Here is a 13,981-nt window from a genome sequence, read left to right on the forward strand (position 1 = left end):
CAAAACAGGGTCTCACTTTAAGAACTATCAGTCTTCAGAATTCGGAGCAATTTCACAAAACACAAATAAAAAAAATCAATTATGGAGTAATCCCAAGGATGAAGAAAGAATTACATGCAACCATAGACATTAAGCACCATTAGCAGTTTGTGTGTTATTCAGGGCTTCAACTAAAGTATGTTCAGATCACTACCTTCAGAGAAATAAAAATACTTCTAGACAATATCCAAGCGACTATCTTCATTATGGGCTATTCAAGACCTCAGGATCGAGTAGGATTTATAGATTAGATAGTAGAGATGTAACATTGGGTAGCATTTATGTTCCAAACACAGAAAAGGCCTAATTTCTGACAACTCTCCAGAACGCTGGCTCCAGCGCCGACAGGATCGATAATTTTAGGGAGGGGGACTTTAATTGTATTACAGATGTAGAGTTAGATCGTTCCCACCTTCCTCTCCCAGACAGTCCCATCATAAAATAGCAGAAGCACAAAGGCACTGGCAGCAGTGATGGGGGGTAGTGGACACCTGGAGGGCACAACACCCAGGAGACAGTTTATTCCTTTTTCTCAGCACTGCACGATGTACATGTCAGACTAGATTCCATACTGTGTTCCCCTGATGAGCATGAATGTGTACAGACAAGCGAATATCTAGCCAGAACAATCTCGGATCATAACCGGTTATTGCTGGGACTAATCTGGTCCCGAGAGAGGCCCAAAATCCAGACCTGGCGCCCGAGACCTGAAGCGCTGGAGGACCAAGTCTACCAAGCGACAGTGAGCACTGCTATCGGGCAATAATTTGAAGACAATGATGGTACAGCGACGAACAAACTAATAGAGCGGGCGCCTTTAAAACCGTAATAAGGACGATGCATCTCGGAGTTGGTGGGAGTACAGAAGGTGCTTATGAAGGACATTGATGGCTGAGCAGACTTGAAGACCTAGAGAAAGAGACCAGAACGGAGAGGTAAGCAGGAGGTGCCCCTGACAGCCAAGGAAGCAGTAGCTGAGCAGGTAGAGAGGCTGCGTTGCTTCCACTATTAGAATTATATGATCCAAGCTCACTCTGAAAGGGACAAATCAGGGACCTTACTGACCTGGTTGGCTAACCTGGCTAGGAGAGGTTCGGTCATACTAGAGCTGAAGGGACAAGAGGGAGAAACTCGCCACAGACGACAGGATATTAATGACATAATTCTGGATTATTACACAGACTTCTATAAAACGTAGACTGTCCCCTGCGAATGAGGAACTTGACAAATTCATAGACTGAGTTAAGGGCAGTGTCAGAGGAATTAGCAGAGGCTCTGGGAAGAGAGCAGAGTGAGTTGGGCCATTAAGACGATAGGCAGGGTTAATACGCCATCGACGGGCGGTCTCCCTGTAGAGTTCTACTCAGCGTATATCGAACTGCTAGCTCCCAGACTGGTTGAACTGTATAACCAAGCGAAGCAAGAGGGAAAACTCCCTGGCTTGACGAGAGAAGCGGTAATCATTCGGCTGCTGAAGCCAGCATGTGACAGAACATATAGACTGCTCTAGGCTTAACTTGGTTAATGAATCTTTGAGCAGAGTTCTGGCAACTTGCCTCCTTCTACACATGACAACACTTGTACATCAAGACCAAGCAGGCTTCATTCCCACCAGAAACACAGCATTAAATGTAAGAAGGCTACTGCATATGCGAGTCCAATTCCTATTGCAGGTATGAGGCGATTATCTTTGTGGTAGATATTGAAAAGGACTTCGATAGCCTTGAATGGACTTCTCTATTTCAAGAGAAGAGGAAATTCGGGTTGGGACCCTAATTCGTTGGGTGGACAGCTCTGCTATATAAGGATTTCACAGCAAGGGTTAAGAGGGGCAGACTAATCTGAGGCCTGCCGAATAGAACGGGGAACATGGCAGGGGTGTCCATTGTCACCCTTACTGTTTGCCTTGGCTATGGAGCCACTGTCGGCGAAAGCTAGTACAGGACATTATTTGAGGAACAGAAGTAACCAGGCAAACACATAATATTGCATTATATGCCAATGACTTACTGTTGTACTTGGCAGATGCGGGAGGAGCACTTCGGGGGGCTAAAGAACTCCTAGAAAGATTGTAGAGGGTGGCGGGCCTCAGGGTGAACAGGGGAAAATCATGTTGCTTCCCTACCAAGGCGGGACCACAGGAGACGGAGGGTGACCAGTGGGAGAACCAGTGCTTAACATATCTGGGAGCTCAGATTCACCACACCCAAGGAGACCTATTGGAAGGTAACGTAGGGAGAGCCTTGAGGGGAGTGAAAGCTAGCTTCGACTTCTGGGGGGGACTCAGTAGCTCAATAATCAAAAAAAGAGTGTCTATAGGACAGGCAAAGCCGTTCTAGGGAGCACAAACACAACCACACTGGGATGTAGAAGAAAGCCCTCACTCACCACCTAGTGATGACTTGCTTCATCATCGGGCCCCACCAAAAGAGACCTAGTGTCTCTTTGGTGTGCTGCAACGCCAGGATTACTGCGGAGCGGGATAGTGAGTTTAGGGCGTGTTGAGTGCAATTAGGACTAGTGAGTGTTGGGGGTATTAAAAATAGTCAGTAGTGTATCAGAGATAATGACTTTATTAAATGATCACTAAAGACTTTGGAGTTAAAATATGTGAGGAAACAGTCCACTTTAATTGAGTGGTGGGTTCCTAAAAGTTAGTCGACATGTTTCTTGCCATCGAAACGGTGTTAATTTACCCGGCAATTCATCAGGACTGTGTGTGGTAAAACCCTGGCCGTATGGGCACGCTAAGGCCCACCCTTACCTAGGGGCGTGAGAGTGAAAAAAAATTAAAGGTGAAAAAAGTGCAAAAAAATTAGGAATGAATAAAATATTCCTAATTACTCCTGGTTTAGGAGGCTTCTACTTATCGTTTCTGCACCTGAAAATAAAAGGACAGAGACACACAAGTAGGACAGAACAAACATTCAGTATTTATCCTGGTTGTTATTGGTTGTATACTGTAAAATTCGTGCTTCAAACGTGATAGTCATACTAGCTGTGGATGAATAGCGCTATGGTTAACACCACCTATTAGCCCTGGGTTCAGATGAACTAGGAGAAGTGCGGTGTGCTATTCGTGGTAAGGACTAGCTGTGACTATGGGTTAAAAAGGTGAAAATCTTCATAGAAGATCGTCAGCTAAGCGATCAATGTAAATGTCATCATGAGATCGCAGTCAAATTAAAAATGTCTCACTTAGTAGGTGTTGGGAATAAACACCATGGGTCTCAGGAGGGGGGTGGAAGCGTATTCGGCACACCCTGTAACATGGCAAAACATAGGGAAAAAGAAATAGGCGCAAAATCAATATGATGCCCATCGGTAATATGGAGCGCAATCTGTACTTAGCTGGAAATTGGTAGATGGTCTCCACTTACGCCCTCGACGCTTAGCACCCTCAGTATGCCTACGTCGCCCTCGAACCGGACCCCGACGACGTTGAAGCGGGTTTGGTTTGTTGTTTAAAAGCAAAATGCCAAGGCGGTGATTGCTTCCGGGTGGGCGTGGCTACGTGACAAGGCACTTCCTCACGTAGGCGTGGTTACGTGTCGTCAGGTGTGGGTAACCAATAGAACTGCTCTGGAGGTATTGACGTATGGGTCACATGGGAGTAGTTGCTAAGTGACTAGGACTAAACAGTCTCCGCGCAGAATGCGAAGTGTTTTGAAGACTAGCGAGTAAAAAGTAAATTCACGCACGTTAGTGTCTTCATTTCTAAACAGCTTTAGCTAGATGGTAAATTAAGGTTGGGGAATCAAGGTATCCCTATTGCTGTGTGGAAAACTGCTAAGAATACAAGACCCAAACCACCGCCAGTGTTGTGTCAGGGGCTGACATTGTGAAGGGCCTGAAGGTAGAATGTTCGTACTGATTATTAGTATATCAGAAATTGTAAGACTTGATTCTGTTTCACTTTATCACAGTATTCCAGGGAATATCATCATTAAGACCTCTGAGGTGGGTACCCAGCCTGTATACCCACCTTTGTTCTTTTTCAAAAAACAGGTTAGGGATATTTGTTGGGCCAGTCACATGTTCGATGACAGTCCATCGCATGTCATTAGGAGTGTGGTTCTGTTCCAAGAAATGGCGGCTCATTTTCGTGGTCAGTTTCTTACACCTGATGTTGGAGCGGTGTTCACCTATCCTCTGCTTTACTTTGCGGGTCGTCATGCCTACATAACGCAGGTCACACGAACAAGTGATCAGGTAAATTACATTTTGGGTGTTACAATTCGTGTGACCTTTCTGTGTCCATATTTTTCCCGGCTCAAGCTCAAGAGTTTTGGTGTGTGTCGTGAGATGACACACACTACAATTTGCACAGGGGAAGTGTCCAGTGATTCTCGGTAAACCCCAAGTGTCTGTAATTGATCTCTCTGTGGTAGGTGTTTCCATTCTGGGACGGGTATGTACGAGGGAGTCCCTCAGGCTGCGTCCTTTCTTAAAAGAGAATAATGGTTTATCCCAATCTGTTTTTATACTGGACACAATGCGCCAATTTTTATTGATTGATTTCTTCATGTAGTTGGACATTGTGCTGTATGTTGTTAAACAGGTTAGTGGTATGGTTTCATTGTCTGTGACCCTGTCTTCAAGGAGAGATTCACGAGGTTGGTTACGGGCCCTCTTGTAACCTTTGTTCAAGATCTGGGGTGGATAGCCTCGTGCCTTGAGTTTATCTGTTAGTTCTGCAGACTGGGTCTTAAAATCTTGGAGATCAGAACAGTTGCGTCTTATTCGCAAATATTGGCCGTATGGAAGGTTTTCTTTTAATGGCCTGGGATGAAAACTTGTGAATTCAAGTAGGTTATTGCGAGCAGTCGGTTTTTGGTATGTCTTGGTAGTCAATCTGGTTCCTGAGACTTGGATCCTAACATCCAGAAAGGTGACTTCTGTTTTGCTCAGTTCCGAGGTGAATTTAAGGTTGGTGTCTAGTGTGTTAATCCAACCGAGGAAGGCCTGTAGTTGTTCATCATTGCCTGTCCAAATTACCAGGACATCATCAATGGAACGTCTCCATATTTTAATGGACGTAGTATAGGGGCCATTGGGTTGTATGATATGCTTTGCCTCGAAATCAGCGACGTACAGATCTTGTACGCTCGGGGCAAATGTACTGCCCATAGATGTCCCAGTTGTTTGCAGGTAGAGGTTGTTTTTGTAGACAAAGAAGTTCTCTTTTAGTGCTATAGTGGCACAGTCTAGTATGAAGGTCTTTGATGCCTGGTACTCCCAATTCACGGAGTCTAAGGCCGTCCCCAGGACCCTGATGGTTTCGTCCTGGGGGATGCTGGTGTACAGACTCTCAATGTCTAATGTCACCAGGGTTACAGTGTTCTCTGGGAATTCAAGGTTTTGTAGCAGCTGAAGTAAACTTTTTGTGTCCTTTAGGTAGGACGGCGTGTTTTGCACTATCGGTTTGAGATAGTGATCACAGAACCGTGAAAGGGGCTCTAGCAGTGACCAGATTCCTGATACGATCGGTCTTCCTGGTGGTGGTAGACGGTTTTTATGTGTCTTTGGTAGAGTATAGAAGTAGGGTATTACGTTCTCACTCGTGCTCAGGAAATCTGCCTCATTTTTCGAAATTTCACCATTCTCTTCAGCTCTCTTGACCAAATTGGTGATCCGAGTTCTTAAGTCCTGAGTGGGGTCCTGTGTTAGGTGGGTATAGTTCTTCCTATCTGCCAGGAGAACTTTGCAAGCCTTTTCATAATCCGTAGTATTTTGAATTACCAATCCACCGCCCTTGTCTGCTGGTTTCATCGTGATCTTTGGGTCATTTTGCAAGGATCTCAATGCTTGGTATTCTTCTGTGCTGAAATTGCTGTAGGTTTTTGTATCCTAGTAGGTTTCTAGATCCAGAAATACCGCTTGTTCAAACGCAGTTATGGCTGCTGGTACTGTTTGGATCGGAGGGTTAAAGGTGGAGTCAGTAGCTGGCAGAGTCGCCCTACTGAAGATGGTGACCTTACCAGGGCTCCTATATTATTTCGGAGTGGTGCAAGTTTGTATCTCGGCACCAATGTTTAACTGAAAGCACTGGTAACGACTTTCTTATGGGGAACAAGTAGGTGAAGAGTAGCCACACTTAAGTGGCCAAGAGTAGAGGGAGGACTGGCGGTACCTGATTTTGAGTACTATTACCTAGCACAACTAGAGTGGCTTACGAAGTGGGTGGCGGGTAGAATAGGAGGAACTTTAGCAGGGGGAAGACAGGACGCCAAGCCCGAGGCTGCTGTCCCGAGTAATGCGGAGACTCCAATTCAGGATCGAGAAATGCCCACAGAACTGAAAACAGCACGTAAGTGTTGGAACAGGAGCTTACGAAGGTCTAAGAATAAATGCCCCAGAAATCCCACTGGTTATGTTGAGGAGTTACCTCGTGGAGGAGACTGGCGCAGACTGGAGGCCTGGGGAGAGCTAGGAGTATCCTCAATAGGGGACTTATACGACGAAAGCAACCTGATCCCATTTAATGACCTTCGAGAGATGACATACGGGGAGGGTGTCCTGTTGCACACCACCCTCACAGCAGCGATTCGTAAACACCGGAGGGAGGGGCCCATGGAACCGCAGACATTGGTGGGGTGTCAGTGTGTGGTAACTGCAGCTGGAACCTTTAAGGCGGTCGCCTGCCTCTACAGGAGACTGGAGCATGAGACACTCCCTCCTCTGAGTAAGTTACATCAGAAATGAGAGGAAGACTTAGGCTAACCTATAGCCTAGACAGCATGGGGGAATTAGTGGAAAGGGCAATTGGACATGCTAAATTTAAATTGGTGCATTTCTAAGTTTTGCACAGAGCTTACCTCACACCGGGCAAAATGAATAAATATTTCAATAAACAAACAGCAGCTTGCCCACGCTGCAACGTAGCAGAATTCTTGCACAAGTTCTGGAGCTGCCAGAACCTGGTGGAATTTGGGAAGTAACTACAACCTTAGATGTAGCCAGAAAAGTAGTGCCAGTAACACTTTGGTATTTTCTACTACACTGATTCCCCCATACGGCTAAAAATAAAGTGATAAGTAGGTTCCAGGACCTTGACCTGGTATTAGAAAAGAAAAAAAAAAATCGCCAGTCACTGGAAATAGAGGGGGCCCTAATATACTCAAGATGGAAAAATGAATATATAAAAAAGCAGATTGTGAGGGGCAGTAAGGTTGCAAATAGCCAAGAAAACAGAAAGCGAAAAAGCTCTGGAGACAGGTAGAGCATGGGCAGCGCTGGTGGAATTATTGAGGAACCCAGAGAATGAGTTAGAAGAGGACCCAACAGGGGAAACCCATGAATGTGAAAGCTGAACTCCACACTTTATACACCAAGGAATGACGAACAGAGGAGCAGATACACAACGGTAGTCACTCCTCAGATTGATAATAAGCTCTGGGCCCATAATGACAGTTAACAGAGCAAATATATATGTAAATGTGGGTGTACTTGTAAAGCGCACTGTGACTCCAAGGAGTATCCTGGCGCTGAAGACCGCTGGGGAACTGTCCTGGTTTTCCCTGTGAGATGGTCCCTTTCTGGGTATCTCCAAGGTGAAACCAGGCATCCCCAGCATCTGTGGGGAGCCGTTGTAGAGACGAGGCAAGCTTAATGCCCAGAGTTGCAGAGTGTGTTCCCTGGTTAGAGTAGGCACTGAGGCGAGAATTATAGAGTCCGCTTGACCCTGGTCCACGACCCGGCCGCGTCGGGAATTGAACCCTGGTCCCGGGCAGTTCTCTGCTTACGAGTCTGCCGCCTCTAACCAGTGAGCCACACCACTCCCCTGCATTAGGAAGATGAGATTGTCTGCACACAACACGCCTGGGGGGAGGTGAGAGCAGTTGAGGACAGATTACAAATGTTGAAATTTTATTATTACCAAAAGTTTGGGTTAAACAGAAGAGCTAGATGGATTGAATATGATGTAGCTTGCAGTACCCTTACTGAAGCGATAGAGGGGGGTGGAGGACTTGAGATGCTGGCACGATGCACGAATCTGACTTATACAAGTAATGATTGTCTATTGGAGAGTGCAACTGAAAATCCGTATCTAGAAATATTGTCATAACTGGTAAAAAATTACACAGATACATGATCAGAAGCTTAGTAAAAATCTGTTCACAAAAAAAAGGATTTAGTAGGAATTATTTTCTCTTGATCGATTTGCTATCTTTAAATGTATCCAATTTGATCTATTAATTAGGGCTTATACACTCACTGGAGCACAAAGACGGATTACTGAGGAGGAGTTTGATATTCAAAACCCAGCCTAATTGACTTTTCCCGAAACACAAGGGTAATAACCAGCATTTCTTCTACGTGTCTAGCCTTTAGCAATTTTTCACATTAGACCTTAAGTACACCTACTTCTATATCAGAAGAACAACCACAAGAAATAGCTACGGTTTAACTCCTTTGCTGCGACAAACGTTCAGCACCCAGTGCTGAACGAACGTTCGAATAACGAGCGCTGGCCCGTCGGCCAACGGTCGTTCGCAGCACTGGGGAGGTAACATTGCCTTCAGCCAAAAACACCAAGGTTTTACACAAAGTACCTGGTAGTGGTTGAGGCTCATCTAAGGTGGCAGGGGATACATGTGTAACTCTGGCAAAATTGGTAGGCAACGGCAAACTCGTTAAAGAAATGCAAGGACAGCATACCAGCAAGAATACAAAACTAACAGATTTGGGTTCTTGGTGAATAGGAGGAAATCAGCACGCACACATTTTTCTGGAAGCAACTTTGAACATGGGAAAGGCGTAGAACACAGCAAGCTTGCTTCTGAAAAAACAACTTAATTACCTTTGCTAATGCCTTATCTGGGAGAGACTATTTAGCTGCAGAATCCTTACCCTAGAATAAATCATCAGGCGTCAGACTGGATCAGGAAGTTGCGCGAAAATATTTGCACATAGGTAGGCGGCATAGTTTGGCTCTGCATCATATGCACGAATGATGCCTATATAGGCGTCAAACCCAGCACACTGACAGTTACTATCCAAGACCTTCCCACACAAGAAAAGCAGATCAAAGAAGGTTGCTGATGTGCAACTGCAGACACTAAGGACCTCAGAAGGGTTAAAAAATATAGAGAAATCCGTTCGCAGTGCAGGGAGAATTAGTAAGGAATCTTCAGCCAGATCAGTATCTACGAGAGAAGGCGTTGTTCCCACATGGCAGTGGGGTTGTCTGTGAATACCTGAACTAGCCTTCCCTTTATAGGAAGGAAGAAAGGCTCTCAAAGCTAAATCGGATCGCTCTCAGCTCCAACAGGTTAAGGAGGAGCTGAGACTGTCGGAGACCAGAGTCCTTCAATCTGCCAATAGCCAGCTCGGGGTGGGGAAGGGAGAGGGATCTGCCAAGGATAAATGTAGTTTATCAGCCACCACTGAAAGTCTTTTGCCGGTCCGTCCCTCCCTCCGATATCTAGACCAGGCTGGAGAGAGTCCATTGATGGATGCTGCAGACTGGATGGACCTCCGGTTGAGCATCGCACCAGGCATGTGGAACTGTCTTCGGGCACAAAAGAAATTGGGAGTCTGTTGGACTTGGTGAATACGCCAGATATACCAGACACTGACCACTCACGTCCACACCACTCTACATGACACAGGTGGCATGGGTAGAGATTTACCAGACATGACTGATGACAACTGGACATAGGCCCTGGCGGTGTCTTCACGTTATCGCCTCATCCAATTTAAAAATATACATCGCATATATTACACTTGATCTCGGCAATGGCAGATGGGGCATCTTGTCCCCAGTGTGCCTCCGTTACGAGAAGGAGGGGACTGTCATTTTGGGGCATGGGTGGCGTCCTGTTTAGATCTGGTCCGATCATGGGTCCTTCCATTTGACCCAATGTTATTTTTATTGCATGGCACGGACGGGATTGGCAGGAGCAAATACAAACAGCACTTGCTCTTCCCGGCCCTCACCCTAGCCAAGCGAGATATTGCACAAACAATTGGCAGATGGAAGAAGGCCCTAGTTAGATGCATGAGGGCTGAGATGCCAGGGTTCCAAGCTCTGGGATGCCCCCAGAAAAAAAGGAAAATATGGGTGATTTACAGAGGAATAGAGCACCTCTACCGCACACTGACCCCTTATAGAAGGGCTCCCTCATAAATGTAAAGTCCCTGAACTTTCCAGACACTATTATTCTGTCAATTGTGGTTGCATATATCCTGATTTCAATTGTGTGGGGTGTTTAACTGTCATGATTGCGGTTTACCTGCATGTTCTGCAGGGGATCCTGTTTTTCACAAACGCAGGTACCTTGGACTTAGCTGATGTTCAACATGTTTACAGCGGGCTAGGGTCCATTATGTAACTTGAAACCCCAATAAGATAGGTTTTTTAAACAAAATACTGTGAAGATATTAACAAAACTATTGACATTTCCCACTGCAGGGCATCACTAAATCCAATGTTAATCACTTTAGGCCCCCACAATCTCCACCACTAAACACAACTGAACTACTATTGGACTTGCTGCTCACATTGGGTATCAAAACGATTCTCTGTGAGTGGAAAGATTTCAAACCTTTATTTTACACCAACAATTTGACCTTATTAAGTTGCGATTACTCTGGCACCCTTTAGATCAGAGGTCTTCAAACGGGGGGGGTGGGGGGGGGGGGGTTCCCAGGGGGGCGCAAATGCCTCTGAAAGTACATGTAAATGAAGACGGCCTGGAAGTGCAGCAATGTAAATTTGCTGCATTTCCAGGCTGTCTTCATTTACTCGGCGAGAAGTGTGATCTGTGATGTGGGGGTGAGGGTCAGAGTGTGCTGGCAGGGTCAAAGAATGTGCACAAAAAAAAAAAAAGCCCGATCTAGCCTCCAAGTTGTTGCAGTGTAGGCTATTTTTGTATTGCTACTTGTTAACCTGCTCTGTAAAAGATTGTGTTTTTTAATTGGCTGTATGTAGTAGCAGTTAAGAGGTTGAGCTTACAAGGTGCCACAGAGGCGAAGTCTGTTCAGTGGGTTCTCCCCAAACGAGCTATTTAGTGCTGAATAGTCTTTATAGGTCCCCCTTAATTTGGTGCAGCTGTTTAGAGCAAAGCCAAGCTGCCAAGTCCAAGCTGCCTTGCCAGTGCACAACATCAGCGATTGTCTTGAAGGCTCTGCGAGTTGGCAGCGCGGTGAGGTCGAGTCCCAGGGCCACCGTGAGGCCTCGTCTGCATGTCCTGTCTCACTCCAGAGGGCCAGCACTGGAGGGCACGAGCAGGCCCAGTCAGTTGTTGTATGTGAACAACACATTTTAAAAATTACCAAAAAACAGTTTTACTTTCAACAAATGTGTCAATGGTTATTTGACGACAGTCTGGAAGATTGTTACTCCATAAGAATATTCTAGCCATTGCGCTTCGTTTGGGAGCCCATTGCCCTCATTTGTGAGCATTGTTTGGGCTCTTCAAAATAGAAATATTATTTTCTGATTGACAAAAGTAATGAAACGTGTGCCAGAGGTTTTCCATTTGTGACAGAAAACATTTGACCAGTGGATCAAACTAACCTGGAAAATGACTGACTTTAGTAAATTGAGCTGCATCCACCATGCTAATTTGCTGGTAGAAAACTAATATCACATTTACCGGCTTTCTTTTTTCTTCAAACGCCGAGGCTTCCATGTCCTTGCTGCTTGTATCATCCATGCCTATGCTATGTCAATTTTTTTCCTTCTTTTTTTTTACGTTTATGACCAAAACAGAGCAATATTATATTCAGTGTTCTGTAAAATTAAATACTGCCTTTTCTGGGTGCTCTTCTACAACTGTTAATAACACTAGGCCTTTCACAGTGCGCCACATCTGAATGCAATCTCAGCAAGTGTGAATTGTACTTGGTTTTACCACTCTCTCCAGTGTATTTCATTGCAACTGACATTGGGTGCACACAAGGGTAACTTCTGCTGGCTTCCTGCTGAGAGTAAGGTAGCAAGGGGTTGGGGTGAGAGAATTGGTGGGTTTAGAAATGTGTGAAATAAAAATCTTTGCAACCATGACTTTTTGAGCAGAGCTGCTGCAATAACTCATCAGGAGAGGACCACATTATTCCGCAGGTTTGACTAAATTATGCAGCAGGAGCAGGTAAATTAAGCGGCACATTATGTGGTTAGCATTACTTCATTATTTTGTCATTTTAACTCATGGCAACACTGTCCGGGGAAATATTTCACCTCATTAGTTCCAGTTTAACACCCAAATACAGTAATAAGCAATTACAAGATTACCGGTCAATCTTTGCAAAGGTCCTTCCACTGCTCCCGAACACTTTGTAACGTTTTAAGTAACTTTTGTTCTGTTTGAGCTAGAACCAGGTTGTTTTTTGTTGGAATCTGCAGAGTATGGATTATGTAGCAAACTCAATTATGTGGAAAACGCTGCTGCTGCAAAAACTCATAAGTCCAGTGGCCCCGACTTTAAGGGACTTAAAGAAGAAACCCCTGTTAAATGATTAACTTTCTGCACTACCACCACACCTTTCACTTTCAGGCAGAGGCTCCTCAAAGTCAGCGTTAACCATTCAGGGGCAGCTTTTGTGTTAAATCTGAGTCCATGGGGTGGTAGGTAGAAGGCCAGCACAGTTGCATTCAGATGCAGAGCCCTAATCCTTTCGACCCCTGGGGCCTCACTTTAATCAATAATGGTCTAGGAGACAGAAGAAAGGATTGAGATTCGTAGGTATTGTCAAAAAGAAGGTCCAGAATAGGGAGCACTGTATGGGAACTCATTTTTATGTTTACAAATGGCTAGACATCTTCAGAGAGATACTCCAAAGAAGGGGACAATATAAGTGGTCTCTTTTTTTTTTTAAAGGGCCATTGACTAGTGGAGCTGGAACTGCTGCCAGGTGTGTAAGTGGCTACTGCTGGTTATCATTAAGGAAGCAGATGAAGCAGGACTGGGGCCCAGGGGTTTAAGGGGCCTGCTGCATCACAATGGCGGCTTTGTACCTTTAAAAAAAAGGGCCTGGTGGCTTAATTTCCTTTCTAGCATTAGGACCGAGGTGATGGTCCGTCATGGTGGGGAAGAGGTAAAAGATGCAGAGGAGATCGCCTGCTACTCAGGACTGCAGTTATTAGTGCAGCAGGTGTAGTTGCATTGGGGTCTAAGAGTGTGAGGGGCTCACAACACCCCAATTATGGGAATAAGTATGTTTGGGATAATACATGTTTTTGTTTTATGTATTTGCTGTTTTATAAATCTCATAGCTAGTGCGGTTTATAAGCAATAGAAAAACTTCTCCTGTAATCGCCTCGTAAGCCCTGCCCTATGCGCGCAGACATGCCCCTCCTACTCCCCCAATCCTTGCAATAAATTTGAGGGGGGCACGACCTCAAAACATTTTGTCTAGAGGGGGGGGGGGGGGGGGTAGGGGGAGTTTGAAGACCTCTGCTTTAGATGCTCTCAAACATACAAACACCCAGCTAACTAACCACCTTGTATTTATCTTGCGATATAACCCGCCATCTGCCTTTCTCCCCTATACAGGTTCACCACCCCATGCCTCTTCTGTCCGGTCTTTTTTTCTCAGCAAGTAAATGCCCTCCTGTCCACTGGAGTAATAAAGATTGTGCAAGTATCTCAACCAGTTCATTATACCTCTCACTGATCTACACTACAGTATAGTTAATAAAACCTGAACAGTAGGAATATTTTTTATAACCTACGGAAACGTGAGAACTGAAACTTACTGTACTGTCCTTTACTTCCCACCTTTTCTATAAATCTGTTATTGCAAGTTTGACTTTATTGAAATGCCTAATCAGTTTTTTTTAAACAGAGGCTAGCCGCAAGCCCTTGGAGTCACTTTGGTTCTGGATTGTAGAGCTACAAGTCCAGTCCTTCACACTCCGAGACAAGGAGTCAGCAGAGCAGGAGTCCTGTAGAATGATGGTCCTTTCGGGTGGTGTCAGAAATCCAATACTTTA

The sequence above is a fragment of the Lissotriton vulgaris genome, chromosome 5 (assembly GCF_964263255.1).
Source record: "Lissotriton vulgaris chromosome 5, aLisVul1.2, whole genome shotgun sequence".
Classification (NCBI taxonomy): Eukaryota; Metazoa; Chordata; class Amphibia; order Caudata; family Salamandridae; genus Lissotriton; species Lissotriton vulgaris.